The sequence below is a fragment of the Lagenorhynchus albirostris genome, chromosome 1 (assembly GCF_949774975.1).
Source record: "Lagenorhynchus albirostris chromosome 1, mLagAlb1.1, whole genome shotgun sequence".
Taxonomy (NCBI): domain Eukaryota; kingdom Metazoa; phylum Chordata; class Mammalia; order Artiodactyla; family Delphinidae; genus Lagenorhynchus; species Lagenorhynchus albirostris.
This window is the reverse complement of record NC_083095.1, coordinates 42035425-42052642: the sequence shown is the minus strand read 5'-3', so window position 1 is coordinate 42052642 and position 17218 is coordinate 42035425. Positions and strand designations below refer to the sequence as shown.

At 42.2% G+C, this 17218-nt stretch overlaps 1 protein-coding gene and 1 non-coding gene across 3 annotated transcripts in view; one reads left to right on the top strand and one right to left on the bottom strand.

The window, feature by feature from the left end:
• The first annotated feature begins 680 nt into the window (after positions 1-680).
• Positions 681-17218, top strand: part of DAAM1 (dishevelled associated activator of morphogenesis 1) — a 179253-nt gene continuing 162715 nt past the window's right edge. For both annotated transcript variants that reach the window (XM_060142004.1, XM_060141991.1), the window contains exon 1: positions 681-763. The gene's annotated coding sequence lies outside the window, so the exon portion shown is untranslated. The remainder of the gene's footprint in view (positions 764-17218) is intronic.
• Positions 13955-14061, bottom strand: LOC132506210 (U6 spliceosomal RNA). Its single transcript, XR_009535759.1, has one exon. It is a non-coding gene; the product is annotated as a U6 spliceosomal RNA (small nuclear RNA).

The following is a 17218-nucleotide window of genomic DNA, read 5'->3' as shown; positions in this document are numbered from 1 at the left end:
GTTCTGGCTGGTCACCCTGACTCCATTAAATGGGAGAAGGAAAGAGAAGACAGAAGGGTAATTTGGACCAAGTGGGGCAAAGGGGGATTCCTCTCCTTCGGAGTCGGCGTCCCTCATCCTCCGGGACGTGGGGGAATTCCAGGACCGTATTTAACCCATAAAACCAATGCATCCTATTAATTAGTTGCTACGCGTAGGGAAGGCAATGAAAGGCTTCATCTTCTCTTTCCAGCTGGGGCCAGCAGAGCCCGGTTGGTCAGAGCTGCCTGGCTGGTGCACACTAGCCCCGGACCCCTCTGGTCCCTCAGAGCCCGCATGGGACCGAGTGGAGGTCAAGTCAAAGGGCATGACCGAAGGGTGCTTGCCCCCACGCCCGCCCGCTGAGTCCGCAGCTCGGTTTTTGAAAGACCAACACTAACACTGCAAGGCTGGAGGGCGGGGAGGGGGCGGGTCGCGGTGGGGGCGGGGCTGGGGCGGGGACGAAGAGGCCCAGGAATGCGTCGGGAAGTGTAGTTTCAACACCCTCAGTAGCGTAGCTACCCAGGCTCTGCTTGTGGAATGTGAACTACAGCTCCCAGGAGTGTGCGGGCCCTGCCCGGGAGTACATGCGCAGTGAGCGCCGCATTGTATCCTATCAGGCGAGGAGAGGGTGATGTCACCTGCGAGTTGGTAACCTACGAGCGGCAGTGAAGGAAACTGTTTAACCGGATCCCATTGTACCCGGAGCGCAGAGCCGCCTTTTCAGCATGCGGGGGCTGCTCAGGTAAGGGGGACGTTCCGCGTCGCCCGCCGCACTCCTTCATTAAGTGGCACCAGGAGGTGGCGCGGGGGTGGGCGTGCTTCTTCGGGCCCGGTGCTGGGTTAGCGGCGCGCCCTCCCGCTGCCTCCCCGGAGCTCCGGGGCCAGTAGGTAAATATTAAACCCGTCCTTCAGGTTGAGTCTGGGTGGGAACAGAACCTAGACAGTTCCCGGCTGCCAAGCAGGGTTTGGGAAAATGGCTGCAAGCGCGGTGCAAAGCAAGGCGAGACCGGGGGAAGGCGCCCCCGAGGACGGGGGTGCCTCCCTTCTTTCTTTCTGAGGTGCTCGGATGCCAAGAGAGCCGGCAGGGTACCACTCGCCGCCTTGCTGCTGACACCCCGGGGCTGGGGCGCTGGGGGTCGTGGCCTTGGCTGAGTGCTGAGGGCACTGCTGCTGTCGGGAGCTGCTGGTCCGGGAGGCTCCGGGAGGGACAATCCCGAGGCAGGCTTGGTAGACTCGGAGGTGTAGACCGAAGAGGAGGGACTCGTTTACTCGTTCGCGTCCCAGCAGAACCCCCACCATCCCGGGCACCCTCACCTCAAGACTCATTCGAAAGGGATGGGGTGACTGTAATTTAGGCAAAGTTGGAAGCTAAAGGTCTCAAACCAGAAAGAGGAGGGAAAGCCGCCTTGCGGAAGGAGTGAGGGGTGTTGGCGGACAGCAGCGAGGGGCGGCCTCGCAGCCTGCGGACCGGGTTCGAGGCGCCAAAGAGCGCTCCCGCCTCCCGTCCCTCTGGGTAGGGCGCATCTTGGTGCCCCTTGCACTGATGGTTCCCTCGACAAAGAACACCTGAGCTGGGACAAAGCATCTGCTCGGAGCGCTGGGCTGGGACGTGGTAAAGCGGTAGGGAGTGTCGAATAATCTAGCGATACGACTCGCAGCGGGGCAGGAGAGCTGGGTAATCGCTTTTCCCAGCTGGTGGTGAAAATCCAACTGCTTGTGATCCGCTTGGAGACGTGCGCGGCGCCCGAGAACTCTATAAAGTCCTCTGGATTTCCTTTCCCTAGTACTCTTATCCGTTCTCTTACTTGTTCATCAAACCCATGCTAAAGGCTCTGTTCTCAAGTTAATCGCAGCCTGCGATTGGAGTGTTCTGTCTCTTGCGTCCATAAAATATTTTAGGGGACCCAGGAATAGAATATACTTCAACCCCCGTTCCCCACCCCGCCTCCCATCTTCACCCGCAGGAGAGCATCAAGAGTAAATGCCACCCGTGACCGTTTTGCTCCTCTTGAGTTGGTAGTTTCTTGAGGCTCGAGAAGGACCTAGTGAATTGTAGTGGGGTTTGCCTGCAAGATGAATCCCGTTGCCATGGCGACTCCTGCCGTCGGAATCTTAACTGCTCCCACTGCTGTTTCAATTCAGTGTGGCTCTGCGGGCAGCTGGGAGGGCGTGGCCAGTAGGTGTGGTTAGATGCTCTCCCTGGGCCCAGCTGTTCTCTCCTAGTCACCGGTTTCACAGCCCCGGGCTCTCTCCATTCTCTTGTAAATAGCTTGGACACAATTTTTGGACCCCCTTCCCTGTCGCGTCCCCATACCTGGTCTCTCCACCTCCCTCCCCAGAAAAAGCTGTTAAGAGCCTTTGTACTGAGGCAAACTCTGAAAATTACAATAAAAAGATCTCTCTCCTTTCAGGCTGATCTCTCATTTCAAAAAAATGAAAACATACATTTTCCTAATAACGTATATTATAGTGCTATAGGCAGCTTTCTCCAGGAGGGAGTTCTCCTCTGTTATGTGTGAAGAGAGCTCTCTGGCCACCAGTAAAGGTCCTCAATTTGCCCGAGGTGCAATTCACTGGAAGTTTTTAGGGACAAGTAATAACTGAAATTGAATTCTGGAAGTCATGGCTATCCCTTGTGGTTCTCATGAAATCTAAAGACCCGTCTAGAGGTTGCAGATCCTTGAGAGGGTTGGGATCTAGGAAGCCTGGGTCCTGCTCTCGCTCTGTCATTACTGGGTTCCCCATTCTGGGGTGAACCCTCTGCCTCTGGGGACCTCAGTCGTTGGTGATGTGGGAAGAGGGGCACAGCAGTTTTCCTAAAGTTGATTTTCGGTATAAAATCTTGTGACTCTAAGAAGGAGTTGTTCATTGTCTTTTATTTTTCTCAAAGAAATCTGAAGATGAGAGTTTAAGCCCAGCTTCTGACACTGATATCGGGCTAATATCTCTGAGCCTTACTTGTATGGCAAAATAGCCCGACTTTTCATGGTAATCCCTCAAAGTGGGCAAGGCAGCTGTATTAGTATTTATAATATTAGTTCTACTACTACTATTATCCCAGTATCTGGACTTCTTTTTATCCTTTTATTGTAGAATTGTTTAGATTTTGACTTTTTATAGATTCTTGTTGAATGCAGTTATTTGTAATTTAATTGCATTAAGAGTAATTGAATTATGCAAACATTTTGCCTACCTTCTGCTTTCATTTCATACCAAAGTGGATTATCACAGACATTGCAATTAAGGGGGGAAGGTGTATATCTGCTAGCATCTATGCGTATACATTCGTGTGCAGGTAAATGCTTGGGGTTGCTGTGTGCCAGGCGGTTGACATTCATCATCTTGTTTTAAGTAGGTGGTTACATCCCCACGAGGAAACAGGATCAGAAATTTCACTCACAATTTTTGTCATAGAAGTTAGCACTGACTGAAATCTCCTTCAGTTATCTCCTTACTTCCGACTGCCTATAATTCTGATAATAATTCCAATGTGTGTGGGGTTTTCCCACTCCGTGAAGGTCTTTGAGAGCAGTCTTTGTCTTGTCTATCCCTGTCTATCCAGCATTTAAAGCAGTGTTTGGCCATTGGTAGGTATTTTATAAATATTTGTTGAATCACTACTGACTAGTAGAACCATGATTGGAGATCCAAGATCTATATTCTTTCCACTGATAGTTTTGTCATCAGTTGTAATATTCCTCTTAGTTTTCTGTCAAGCAGTTTCATCTCAGCATAAATCAAAACTCCTGTGTAGCATGTGACGAGGTATAAACGGCCTTCCATGTGTTTGAAATAGTCAAATTGTAACTATTTGCTTTTGGAATATATTCACTCACAGAGACTTTTTCCCCCTATAATTAATTCTTTATATAATTCTTATTACCCCAAACCAGACATTTCTAGATTTCTCTCTGTTGTACTGTCCTTGGCCCAGATAACTTTCCCAGGAGCTAAATGACGGGAACAGGGAGAGAGAGACCAAGGCCAAGATACCTAGAGACTTTTGCCAGGCTGCCAGTGGCCCCAGAGGCACCATGTGGGTAGAAGAGTGGGCAATAGCTCTCTCATTTGGGGTGGGGTTGTTCTATAAACAGGGGTAAGTTGTTCAGGCTGGCTGATGTGAGAGGGGAACAGGGTAAAAGACATTTGTCCAATATTTGTAGCATTCAGTTATCATGCAGTAAGTTGCATTCTGTGGGTTTTCCGTAGTGTGAATTAGTGAGGAGGTGTGATAGTAAAGAGGGTGCAGTGGGTCATGTCCTTGGGTGGTGCTCACAGGAGCTCAGTGAAAAGGTGCCAAGGAATTTGAACCCTGGCTTTCTTGCTTTGTGGACATGCCTCTGGGTGTTAAGAATTTGTGTGTCTGTGTGTGGTTTTATTTGAGCTACTTTGTTTAAAAGGCTGCTTTTAGTGTTGATACTGTGGTCATCAGAACAAATAAGGTGTTTACAAACAAAACATAGTTAAGACTGAAAGTGTTTCACTTTGTAAATATTTGGGGGATAGTATAAAGAGTGGCTTTGGCTTGAGAATCTTGAGGTCTTCTGTTAAATTACTTAAAAACTTACAGCTGTTGGATCAGGGGAAACAAGCTTTTCCAACAAAGTTTGGTACCACTGAGAGCCTTAGGTGTTTGGCTCAGGAAATAATCACAGAGCCTGTAACTTCTGTGGGGCCCTCCCTGGCTTCGTGTCATGCTCCTGGTATTTCCAAGTGTTAAGTCTATCCTTACATTTCAGGAAACAAAGCAACTTGGCCAACTTAGGTTAGCAAACTAGTTGAATCTCTAGAGGGGGCACCAGTCAAAATGAAAATTCTTCTGTTTTGTGATTTTTCTTCTTTGGACAAGGAATGTGGACTACTGTCACTTATTTTGGCACCATAATTTCTAACTTGGTAATGGAAGGAATCTTTTAAGTGAATGTATATCTTAAACACTTACCGCATCAGATGATAGTGGTTTCCCTGAGAGCTTGGTTTAGAGGCAACTGCTAGCACAGGTAATATTTCAGAACTTGGTAAGTAGGGCTTTTTCTGTAGATTGGCAGGGCTGGGTGGGGGGGCAGGCTGGGGCTGTCCTAGGATACCTCTGTTGAGGGTTGTGCTTGGAGTCGCTAAGTGGCTGATAGAGATTGGAATTGAAGGATGGATCTGAAGTGCCGCTCCTCCCCCTTCCTTCAGGCTACCACTTATTGCCTCCACTGAAAGAGGGACAGATGACAATGAGATGCAAGTTGATTTTGGTGACCTACATTCCACTTGAGCAGACTATTTCCACAGCAAAAAAAAACATTTACCGTTGTATTTTCTGGCATCCTTTCCACTGTTCCAAAAACAGAGAAATGAGCATTTCAGAGTGAGTTTGCATTCATAGTACACATATCTAAAAGTGATTTAAATGTTAAGTCCTAGGAGCATAGCAACAACCACACAGAGCCTGAGCACCCCCCCTCCCCTGCCCATTAATCCATTAATCTGAGGTTACCAAATATACCCTCAGCCTTGGTGAGCTTATTTTCCCTGCTGATGTTTAAGCACACCTGGTTTTTACCCCTATCTGTGACTTTCTGCAGTAATGGCTCCCCTCACCTGGAATGAGCACTCTTCTGAGCATCTGAATTCTCCTTGTGCTCTCAGATCCAGCTTGAGTGCCATAGCTTCTGGGAAGCCTTCCCTGCCTGTCCCTCCGCTTTCGCCACCACGCCCGGCTCCTTGCTCCTTAGCGCCCTCAGCCTGACCACGCAAACAAACACTCATACCTAATGTGATACTAACAGTCAAGGGATGTGAGGTGCTAAACTTGGGTCAGGCCTTTCCTAATACTTTACATGAGCTTAACTATAGACTCCTCCACAGCTGCATGAGGTAGGTACTGTTATCACTATTTTACAGCTGAGGAAACTGAGGCACGAAGAACTTAAGGAACTCACCGAGCTCAGGTCACACAGCTGGTAACTGGCAGACCCTGTTAGGGACCCAGGCTTCCAGTTCTTTACACCCCCCCCCCCCCCCGACTATTGCCTTGCCCCTGGTTTTCCTATATGTTATTCTTTTCTCTCCATTGAGTTGGGGGAATCACAACTTCCTTTGTGTCTCTTGATTCTGAAACAGTGCTAGGTCAACAAGTGCTGGGTTGATTAAGAGTAAAACTGCTTCTTCACTTAATGGTTTCTTAGAGTCTGATTTTCTGGAACAGAAACTGTTGTATGAGATTTAAAATGTTGCATTTGTTTATTTGAATGTTAAGAATTTTTGAACTCCCTCCCTTTTGCTTTGTGAATGATGGGCAAATTATTCGAAAAAGGAAATGCTCTTAAATGCCATCTCTGAATCTATGTGGAGTTTGTCCAGCATTAGACCCTCTTGTTAACTGAGATAACTTTTCAGTAGGTTGAATCCCTTATCTGAAGAAAGCCCTTCTCACCCAGAACAGGGCCACAGAAGCCTGTCTTGAGAGTTAAGACTCCCATAACTTCTTAGCTTCCCAACTCCCTGTTGTCTTTTAACATAAATTGTGAAAGCTCTTTTGAAAAGAAAATGAAAACTTGAGTAGTAGTCAAACACGTAATCTAATACTGGGTATCCTTACACATTAAAATAAGCTTTTTCCTCACTCACCTTAGAAGAGAGACTTACTTTTACAGTGGAGCAAATTTGGCACCAAATATACAATTGCAGTTCTTTTAAACCATAGCCACTATTGTGAATTAAATGTGGAAAACTAGGCAAGCAAGTTCAATTTCCAGTGTAGTTGGTGTGATTTCCTGACTTACAATAGATCTTTTACTTTTGGCTTAACACTGGATATTGTGCCACTTTGACAATATTTAATGAAGACAATTGAATAAAACACAAACTGTGTCATTTAGAGAAATAATAGGAAAGTTATGCCCTAACAGCATATTGCCAGGAAAGGAAAATGAAAACAAAAGACTTGTTAGCCCTTAGGCTGCTCAAACGTAATATTCATTTAACAGACATTAGTTTCAGAACCTTTTTTAAATTCGTCTTGTTACATTTCCTAAGTATGTCATTCACCTTTAGTAATAACCTGAGCTCATTCTGTTCTATAAATTGCACCAGGATCGGAGTTGAAGGTTCCTTGTACTTCTGCCAGGCACACAATTAGGGACACGTATTAAACTGGTCTTTGTCCTCTTCATTTCTGAAAAAAATACCTTCTGTACGATTGGCAAACATTGCCCATCTGATGGACTGTCTGAATTTAGACTTCCAAGTGTAGATAGCCTAGATCCGATCTTTGGGCATTGTCTGGGCAATACAGATGCCCATCTTTTGTTTTTTGAGATGAGTTCTTATATTCTGGCTTATTGGCTAAGCTCAGTTTGTTAGTGACGTACAAACCAGGTCAAGGGCATGGGTTAGCTTTGCCTTGTCTTGGAGTCACCAACTGCACCTGTAATTCTAGTAACTCTTTTTTTTTTTTTTTAACTCATCATGCTCTTGGTCACAAAGGACACTAAACAGTGGAGGATAGACCCTGTGGATATATCAGTGCATAGCCATCATCACTAAGGGCAAAAGATGGTGCCATATTATAAAATGAACTGATGAGGGTCTTAGTTTTTTCAGACCCCATAAGTTAGAGGTAGGGCTTCACCAGCAGTTTGCCTAGGAACTATGTTTATCCTTCTGACAGGTGTCCTCCTGTGAAGAGTGTGGGTCAGGACTAGGGGCAGCTTCCTAAAACACAGCCTTGGTCTTTTCCTTCCCTTTCTTGGGGGTGTGACCACAGTCATTAGTGTGTGTTTTGGTGCCCATTCTGGGCTTCACTCTTCTCCCATAAAATTCTGCAGATTTGCACCCTGGAAGAAGAGTGAAGGATCGTGCCCAACATCCTTCACCAGGTGAGTTAGATTGTTCACACGTGTCTAGGCTTAAACTTGTATTTGATTCGTAGAGATTTGGTAAAACTGAGCAGTGAAATGTCTAGACACGAATTAAGTTAGAAACTACAGTTCTGTGACAAGAGGGTTAGGCTAGGGACCCTTCTAAATCCTGAGAATTTACTACAAAACTTATTGTAAAAAGTTAATGAAATGGACAAATCAAACCATTTAAAGGTCCTTGCTGCATTCTCTACTCTTGAAAGTTGGTGAAATTTTGAATATAGAAAATGTCATGGTTTTGGCCAAGGTAAATGATTTAGGAATTAAAAAAAAAATGCTGCCACAGTTACCCCATGTTAGCGGTGGCTATTTGAGTTAGGATGATGGTGGCAAAAGAAACAACATTTCTGTTTGTTTTCCATTCTGTTTGTGTGTGGCAATCTAGTTTGCATTAGAGGTTCTCCTCCCCACACCCCCCTCCCTGCTCAGCACTCAATGGTCATTCAGAGTAAAAGTCAGAGAGGGTGTGGAATGAATCTTGCTGGAATTGAAGCTGATAGCTAAGACTTCATTATGTCCTCAGAAGGTTACATGAAAGGCATGTTATTATATTTTTGTATTTTTAAAATCAAGAATAGAGATTAGATTGGACTAGAAAACTTCTGTGACCCATTTAGGGCTTGAAACTCAATGAGTAGGTGACACTTCCAACTACAGTTCCAGGAACCATGGCAAGAGACTGCCTTGCTTCATATTTTATGCTAAGGAAGTGAGTAAAAAAAAATTTTTTTTTAAGTATATAAAATTTTTGGTTTGACCCAATTTCTTTTCTTTTCCTGTGACGGAAGGTACCTTTCTTCCATACCCCAGCTTTTCCTACTATACTCCTTGGATTGCAATTTGAGTCTGAAGGACCAGTGACCTACTTCCTTGCCAGGAACCTGTCTGTGGGCAAAGGGAGACCGTGGTACCCTGTGGCCAGGTTCCATACCAGGGAAGCCACACTCACCGACCTTACAAATGGTCTTCCCCCTTAACCTCCGACTTAGAATAGGGAGCCGTGTGGCAGCAGAGAGGGGATGGCTTACATTTTAATTCTCCCAAGCTCAGATTGTTTTTCTGATGGAACAAGTTGGGGGAAGTAGGTGGAAGGGAAGACAGAGGGAGTTATTGGGTTTCACTTATCTTATCATTTGTTTCCCTCTGGATTGCCTTTGTTTATACAGGTCAGGAATTCCTCCAACAGAAAGTATCCACACGGGGATGTTCAGATTGGGGCTTCCTTCTCCTTGTGCTCCGGTTGCTGACTTGGCTTTCCTCTCTCCAGCTTAATCTGAAAGGAGGGCTGGAAATATTTAACCTGCTTTAAATTTTTCTGTTACATGAAAAAGAGATCCTAAAACAATGACTTGGGGCAAATGGATTAATGATTTTTCTGACAGGGAAAGGGGATGATGCTGAGTAAGTTTAACATCTACGTATAACTTACTTATGTTGGTCGAGAGTTTAGACACGAATGTTTGACACCCTGAACAAAATCCCTTCGCTTTTTGGTTGCTGCTTGGCAATTGCACAGAGGAAAAAGAAACACCATTTGATTTTAGGTTTAGATTTGGGTGATCTTGGCCGTTCCTTTAAACTTTCCTGGGCCTCTGTTTCCTCATCTGTGAAACAATGTGAAAATTCTAAAATTTTATGAGAATGGTTTCATCTTAACATAATGACCTCACTTATATGGCGCTGTGTAACATTGATGTAATGTCCACTGAGTTTCCCTAGAATGGAGATCAGTGTGGAGGAACTCTATTTTTTCCCCTTCAGAATTTCCAACATTGGTCTCTGCTCTTAGCGCAAGGTTTCTGAGACCCTGTTCTTGGCTGGAGCTAAACCCTCAAGATCTGATCTCTAATCTCCTTAACTAAACAGCTTCTAGTCACATTCTCCAGTCCTGGGGCTTAGGAAATTCCGTAGGATATAAGTAAGGGATGAGGCTAGATGGTGTCTTTGTGTGACCATCCAGTTCTCTTTAAATTGATCATCTCTTTAAACCAGAATTTGATTACCACCATTGCCACACAGGATGGGTGTAGCCAACAGTCATGTTTTATTTGGCCAACACAGTGTTATTTTTAAAAAGGGAATGGTTTTATTGAGCATTTACACTCTAATTTGTCACTGACCTCACAGCACCCTAGTGCCTCATACACAGCCACTTTGTTTATGTGATATTTCTTTACCTCCTTGGCCCTTGAAGGCATTTGAGTTTTCAATCCCCGTTTTAAACTAAATTAAATTGCAATAAGAGTCTCTTCAAACGTTTATCCAGCACTGGGCTGGCCAATGACCCAATCCAGGGTTTCTCCGTCTCAGCATTTTAGGCATTTTAGGTGGGATGGTTCTTTGTTGTTGGGGATTGTGCTGTGCATGTATGATATTCATTAACATCCGGGCCTCTACCCTCTAGATGCTAGTAGCAAAGCTTCCCCCAGCTGTGACAACCAAAATGTCTCCAGACATTGCCAAATGTCCCCCGGGGAGCAAAATTGGGCCCAGTTGAAAGCCAGGTGACAGATTTTGGATGGCCTGGGAATTTTAAGCATTGGACCAGGCTTGGATATTTAGGGGTAAATTGGAATTCATCTGGGAGACCAAGCTATCCTGCTGTTTTTATTTATTTGGGTAGTTGGTTAGAGCAAAGTGAAGGTCAGTGGATTAAACTCTTCAGGGTCACTTCTCCATGTTTCCATGACCACTGCCTGGGAGGCCAGGCATAGTTTAAGGACATGTCCTTGGTCACAACAGGGGACTCTGTGAGACACTGACGCTGGGTCAGGGCAAGCCCACCAGCGCTAGCGGGAAAACAACTTTGAAGCCCATAACCTGTGTTGGTAGGTCAGTAAAGTTATCTGTGGATAAAGAAGATGAGGCTTTGGGGAAAGAAAAGATCATCTCTGTTGTTATTATCAAACGCCAAAATGCTTAAAAAAAAAAGAAAAAGGCATTTGCCTTTAAAAATGACAGTTTATCTCAAATCAGCAGTGAGGGAAGAACTCTGAAAAGGATTAGCAGCAGACTGATGTCTCCCTTTTTTTCTCTCCCTCAAAAAAGAATGTCTGTAAAACTTGACTCAAAAACTTGGGCTTTGGCAGCACTCAAACTTGCCTTGTCACTCAGAGTGAGTTTCCGATCAGACTCATCTCTGGCTTCATAAACATGAGGCAGATTTGTTTGTTGCAAATTTCCTAACTTGGCCTATGCCATGGGCCATCATGGAGGATTTCAAAGTCTCGAGTTATAACTACCAAAGGTGGGAAACACAATAAAATGGCTCCGTTTACTTGGATTTTACTTAGAATAATCAGATTAGATCCAAATTTCTATCAAGCATATCAGAGGCAAGTGAATAACTAAGTTAAGGGGAAAATATTATATTGAGCATTTTATGGACTATCTCATAAGCTATGGAAGTGACACCTTAAAGCATCATTTGTTTATTCACTTGGCAGGTGAAGAATGTTTTGATACTGGGTGTGAGCATATCAGAATGCTGTTTTAAATTCCAGATTTTTCCCTTTGGAATACAGAACTCTTGTTTTACTAAAGAAAGCTCAGATTATCCTCTGTCTTCAGCTTCTGAAATAAACAAATTACATTGTGCAATAGGTGAAGACTCTCCCCAGTGAAAGAGTCTTTGCTTTTCACTGGCAAGTAATTTCATGTTTTGCTTATTTGGATCATGTCCACGTTTTCAAAGGAATGTTCCCAGCATCACTTATAGGAAGCAATGCTCTACAATCCCAAATCAATTGTTCCAATATCTGTTATTCCTGCAGATCAAATCTTTTACCCTCAGCTCTTTTCTCCCCTAAATGCTGATTTTGAGTCTCAGATGGCCAGTGTTTTCTAGTACTAGAGAAAAATTTGTTAGCATGACATGGTGTTAAAGAAAGAATGACAGCTAAAAACAAAAAAAAGCAGAATACGGGTTTTTTTTTTTAAGGATGATGAAAATGTTCTAAAATTACTTATAATGGTTACCAGTTTGTAAGTACACTAAAACCCCCTAAACTATACATTTTAAATGAATGAATTTTATGGTGTATGAATTATGTTGAAACAAAGCTGTTATTCCCCCCCAAAAAAAGAAGGCTAAAAAGAATCAGACTAAGTAAAACCTTGGAAACAGAATTTTAGACCTTGGGGATAATATCTTTGACTTACTTTTCTATTTCTTTTCTTCATGTACGTCTCAATGTTTTCCTTAAATAAATAGATGTATAACATGGACAAAGTGTAGTTGTGATAATTCCTCAGGACCACCTGAGCCATGGGAAACTTTGTTATAATGGCATTTTGTTGTAATGGAATCAGGCTCATATTCTTCTCATACCTCCTAATTGTGAGCTAGGGCATTAAAGGATAGAAAGCTTTGCACTGTTTTATACCTGATGTGATGATAAGCTAAGGTTTTGGTGATATGTTTGGCTTAGTCACAGTTTGCTTTAAGCTTGCTCCATTTGATTATTTTGCAGGATTTTTCTCCTGTAGAAGACTTCACACTGTAAAAAGCACTCAGGTATATAATCTTGCCTGTAAAGCTAACCGTGTGTGTTGGACAAAGAATATTTCATTTATAAGGGATTATGTAGCTCAAGGTTTCTCAAATTTGGATTCATGATCCTTTGAGAAGTACTGCATTAAGCGTTAAGTTGCTGAATGTTTAGCTACTCACTTGGTGCCACTGGGATCATAAACTCGTGTAGAGGTAGACTTTGAGGTACTATTTGGGTATAAGGTGCTTTTCCAGACATATTAGTTTTATTGCTGCATAATGAATTACCACAAATTTAGCGGCTTAAAACACCACCAGGTCAGGAGTCTGGGCATGCTGTGGCTAGGCTCTCTGCTCAGGGTGTCTCCAGGGCAAAACTCACGGGTCAGCCAAGGCTGCAGTTCTCATCTGGGGTTCAGAGGATTCCTTCAAGCTCTCTGGTTGTTGGCAGAATTTACTTCCTTGTGACTATAGGACTGAATACTCCTAGCTGTTGGCCAGAGACTGCTTTTAGCTCCTAGGGGCAACCTACATTTTATGCCACATGGGCCTACACTGGAAGTTCACACAAGGATGTTTAGTTTCTTCTAGGATGTTTGATTTCTTCTTCTAGGCATCTTCTTTAATCAGCCAGAGAAGTGGGTAATTTTAAGGTCTCATCAGATTTGGTCAGGCCCACCCAAGATAATCTCCCTTTGACCATATAATATAACATAATCACAAGAGTGATAGCTCATCATATTCATAGGTTCCACTCACCCTCAAAAGGTTATGGGGCATCCTTTAAAGTTCTGCCTTTCATACCAGATAACAGAAATTATGCTAATATACTGCTGATGATTATTAAGGTGAAAAATCCAAAATCCCAAAATGGATGACACTTCACAAGTATGCTTCAGGACGCCCTCTGTCTTTTTAAGATACCTCCCCCTCAGATTTATTGCTTTCCATTCCTGCTTTTCTTTTTTCAAGTAGAGTGAAAATGAAGATTAAAAAAAATTTTTGTTATTAAAAGTTCCTACACACAAACACATAGAATGACTAATATAGCTAATATGAGAATCCTCCATATACCCACAGCTTCACCAGTTATCAGTTCATGACTAATCTTTCATTTCTTCTGCCAACTACTTTCCATCAACTCTGGGCTTATTTTGAAGTAAATTCGAGACATTTTATAATCTCATCTGTAAATATTTTAGTATTTAGTTTATGTCCAAAAAATCAGGACTCTTTAAAAACATAACTGAAATGCTATTATCATACCTAAAATAATTTGTATTATTTCTTTTTTTTTACAAGTAATACATTTTATTAGAAGTTGAGTATCTGTTAATTAGCATGCAGCTATATAACTTGCTATAAAGCCACTACAATTCAAACATTGTAGCACTACTACATGAATGAACACATACAAATTAAACAGAAAAGAATATCCACAAATAGTTCTAAGTATGTCTGAGAAGTTTGATTGTGATAAAGTGAAGTTATAATCTTTAAAATTAATGCCTAGAGAACTGCACAGCCATTTAAAAATATGGAACGCTTCACGAACTTGCGTGTCATTCTTGCACAGGGGCCATGCTAATCTTCTCTGTATCGTTCCAATTTTAGTATACGTGCTGCCAAAGCGAGCACTGTATTATTTCTTTAAAATTACCAAACATTTCATCAATTTTCAAATTTACTGTTGATTTTTTAAAAAGTGTTCAACTGAGAATTCCAATAAGGTTCATACACTGAATTTTTTTTTAATGTCCGTTAAGCCTCGTTAAATCCCATGTAGTATTTTTCCTTGAAACTTACTTGTGAAAAGAACTGGATTATTTGTCCTATAACATTTCCTTCAGTCTGGCCCTCATGGTACAATATCTCTGTTTCCCCTTTTTCCTTTAAATTTGTTAAGATGAAAGTAATTGATGCCGTGGACCTATCTGGTCACTAGAGGTAGAAAAGCTTATTTGGTAAACAGAATGTGTAGATATAGTTTACTAGATACATGTGTGTATAGATATTTAGAGATATATTTGGGAGTAGAGCAAGTATGTTAGGTTTTTCAGATTCCTGTTATTGAGAGCAGTCTAAGTGTTATATACTTAAAGTGAGTGAATTAGTGCAGTTTAAATTCTTGTGAAAAATATACCATATACAGATTCATTAAGTGATACTTGGATTTGTTTAATCCTTCAGCCTAAGTGTTTTTGTTAAGTAGAGTTTTAGCTTCCATAAAAGGAAAAAAAATTTTTTTTTTGAGGAGGAAGGTATTTCAGTGTTAGTTTTGGAAAATAACCAGATTTTTATTTTTTTATTTATTTTTATTATTATTATTTTTACATCTTTATTGGAGTATAATTGCTTTACAATGGTGTGTTAGTTTCTGCTTTATAACAAAGTGAATCAGTTATACATATACATATGTTCCCATATCTCTTCCCTCTTGCGTCTCCCTCCCTCCCACCCTCCCTATCCCACCCCTCCAGGCGGTCACAAAGCACCGAACTGATCTCCCTGTGCTATGCGGCTGCTTCCCACTAGCTATCTACCTTACGTTTGGTAGTGCATATATGTCCATGCCTCTCTCTCGCTTTGTCACAGCTTACCTTTCCCCTCCCCATATCCTCAAGTCTTTATTCCTGTCTAACCTCTAGGTTCTTCATGACATTTTTTTTCTTAAATTCCATATATATGTGTTAGCATACCGTATTTGTCTTTCTCTTTCTGACTTACTTCACTCTGTATGACAGACTCTAGGTCTATCCACCTCATTACAAATAGCTCAATTTCATTTCTTTTTATGGCTGAGTAATATTCCATTGTGTATATGTGCCACATCTTCTTTATCCATTCATCCAATGATGGACACTTAGGTTGTTTCCATCTCTGGGCTATTGTAAACAGAGCTGCAATGAACATTTTGGTACATGACTCTTTTTGAATTATGGTTTTCTCAGGGTATATGCCCAGTAGTGGGATTGCTGGGTAATATGGTAGTTCTATTTGTAATTTTTTAAGGAACCTCCGTACTGTTCTCCACAGTGGCTGTATCAATTTACATCCCCACCAACAGTGCAAGAGGGTTCCCTTTTCTCCACACTCTCTCCAGCATTTATTGTTTCTAGATTTTTTGATGATGGCCGTTCTGACTGGTGTGAGATGATATCTCATTGTAGTTTTGATTTGCATTTCTCTAATGATTAATGATGATGAGCATTCTTTCATGTGTTTGTTGGCAGTCTGTATATCTTCTTTGGAGAAATGTCTATTTAGGTCTTCTGCCCATTTTTGGATTGGGTTGTTTGTTTTTTTGTTATTGAGCTGCATGAGCTGCTTAAAAATTTTGGAGATTAATCCTTTGTCAGTTGCTTCATTTGCAAATATTTTCTCCCATTCTGAGGGTTGTCTTTTCATCTTGTTTATGGTTTCCTTTGCTGTGCAAAAGCTTTGAAGTTTCATTAGGTCCCATTTGTTTATTTTTGCTTTTATTTCCATTTCTCTTGGAGGTGGGTCAAAAAGGATCTTGCTGTGATGTATGTCATAGAGTGTTCTGCCTATGTTTTCCTCTAAGAGTTTGGTAGTTTCTGGCCTTACATTTAGGTCTTTAATCCATTTTGAGCATTTTTTTTTTTTTTTTTTTTGCTGCACGTGGGCCTCTCACTGTTGTGGCCTCTCCCGTTGTGGAGCACAGGCTCTGGACACACAGGCTCAGCGGCCATGGCTCACGGGCCCAGCCGCTCCGTGGCATGTGGGATCTTCCCAGACCGGGGCACGAACCCGTGTCCCCTGCATAGGCAGGCGGACTCTCAAACACTGCGCCACCAGGGAAGCCCTGAGCTTATTTTTGTGTATGGTGTTAGGGAGTGATCTAATCTCATACTTTTACATGTACCTGTCCAATTTTCCCAGCACCACTTATTGAAGAGGCTGTCTTTTCTCCACTGTACATTCCTGCCTCCTTTATCAAAGATAAGGTGACCATATGTGCATGGGTTTATCTCTGGGCTTTCTATCCTGTTCCATTGATCTGTCTTTCTGGTTTTGTGTCAGTACGATACTGTCTTGATTACTGTAGCTTTGTAGTATAGTCTGAAGTAGGGAGCCTGACTCCTCCAGCTCTGTTTTTCGTTCTCAAGATTGCTTTGGCTATTCGGGGTCTTTGGTGTTTCCATACAAATTGTGAAATTTTTTGTTCTACTTCTGTGAAAAATGCCAGTGGTAGTTTGATAGGGATTGCATTGAATCTGTAGGTTGCTTTGGGTAGTAGAGTCATTTTCACAATGTTGATTCTTACAATCCAAGAACATGGTATATCTCTCCATCTATTTGTATCGTCTTTAATTTCTTTCATCAGTGTCTTATAATTTTCTGCATACAGGTCTTTTGTCTCCTTAGGTAGGTTTTTTTCTAGATATTTTATTCTTTTTGTTGCAATGGTAAATCGGAGTGTTTTCTTAATTTCACTTTCAGATTTTTCATTCTTAGTGTATAGGAATGCCAGAGATTTCTGTGCATTAATTTTGTATCCTGCTACTTTACCAAATTCATTGATTATCTCTAATAGTTTTCTGGTAGCATCTTTAGGATTCTCTATGTACAGTATCATGTCATCTGCAAACAGTGACAGCTTTACTTCTTCTTTTCTGATTTGGATTCCTTTCATTTCCTTTTCTTCTCTGGTTGCTGTGGCTAAAACTTCCAAAACTATGTTGAATAAGAGTGGTGAGAGTGGGCAACCTTGTCTTGTTCCTGATCTTAGTGGAAATGCTTTCAGTTTTTCACCATTGAGGACGACGTTGGC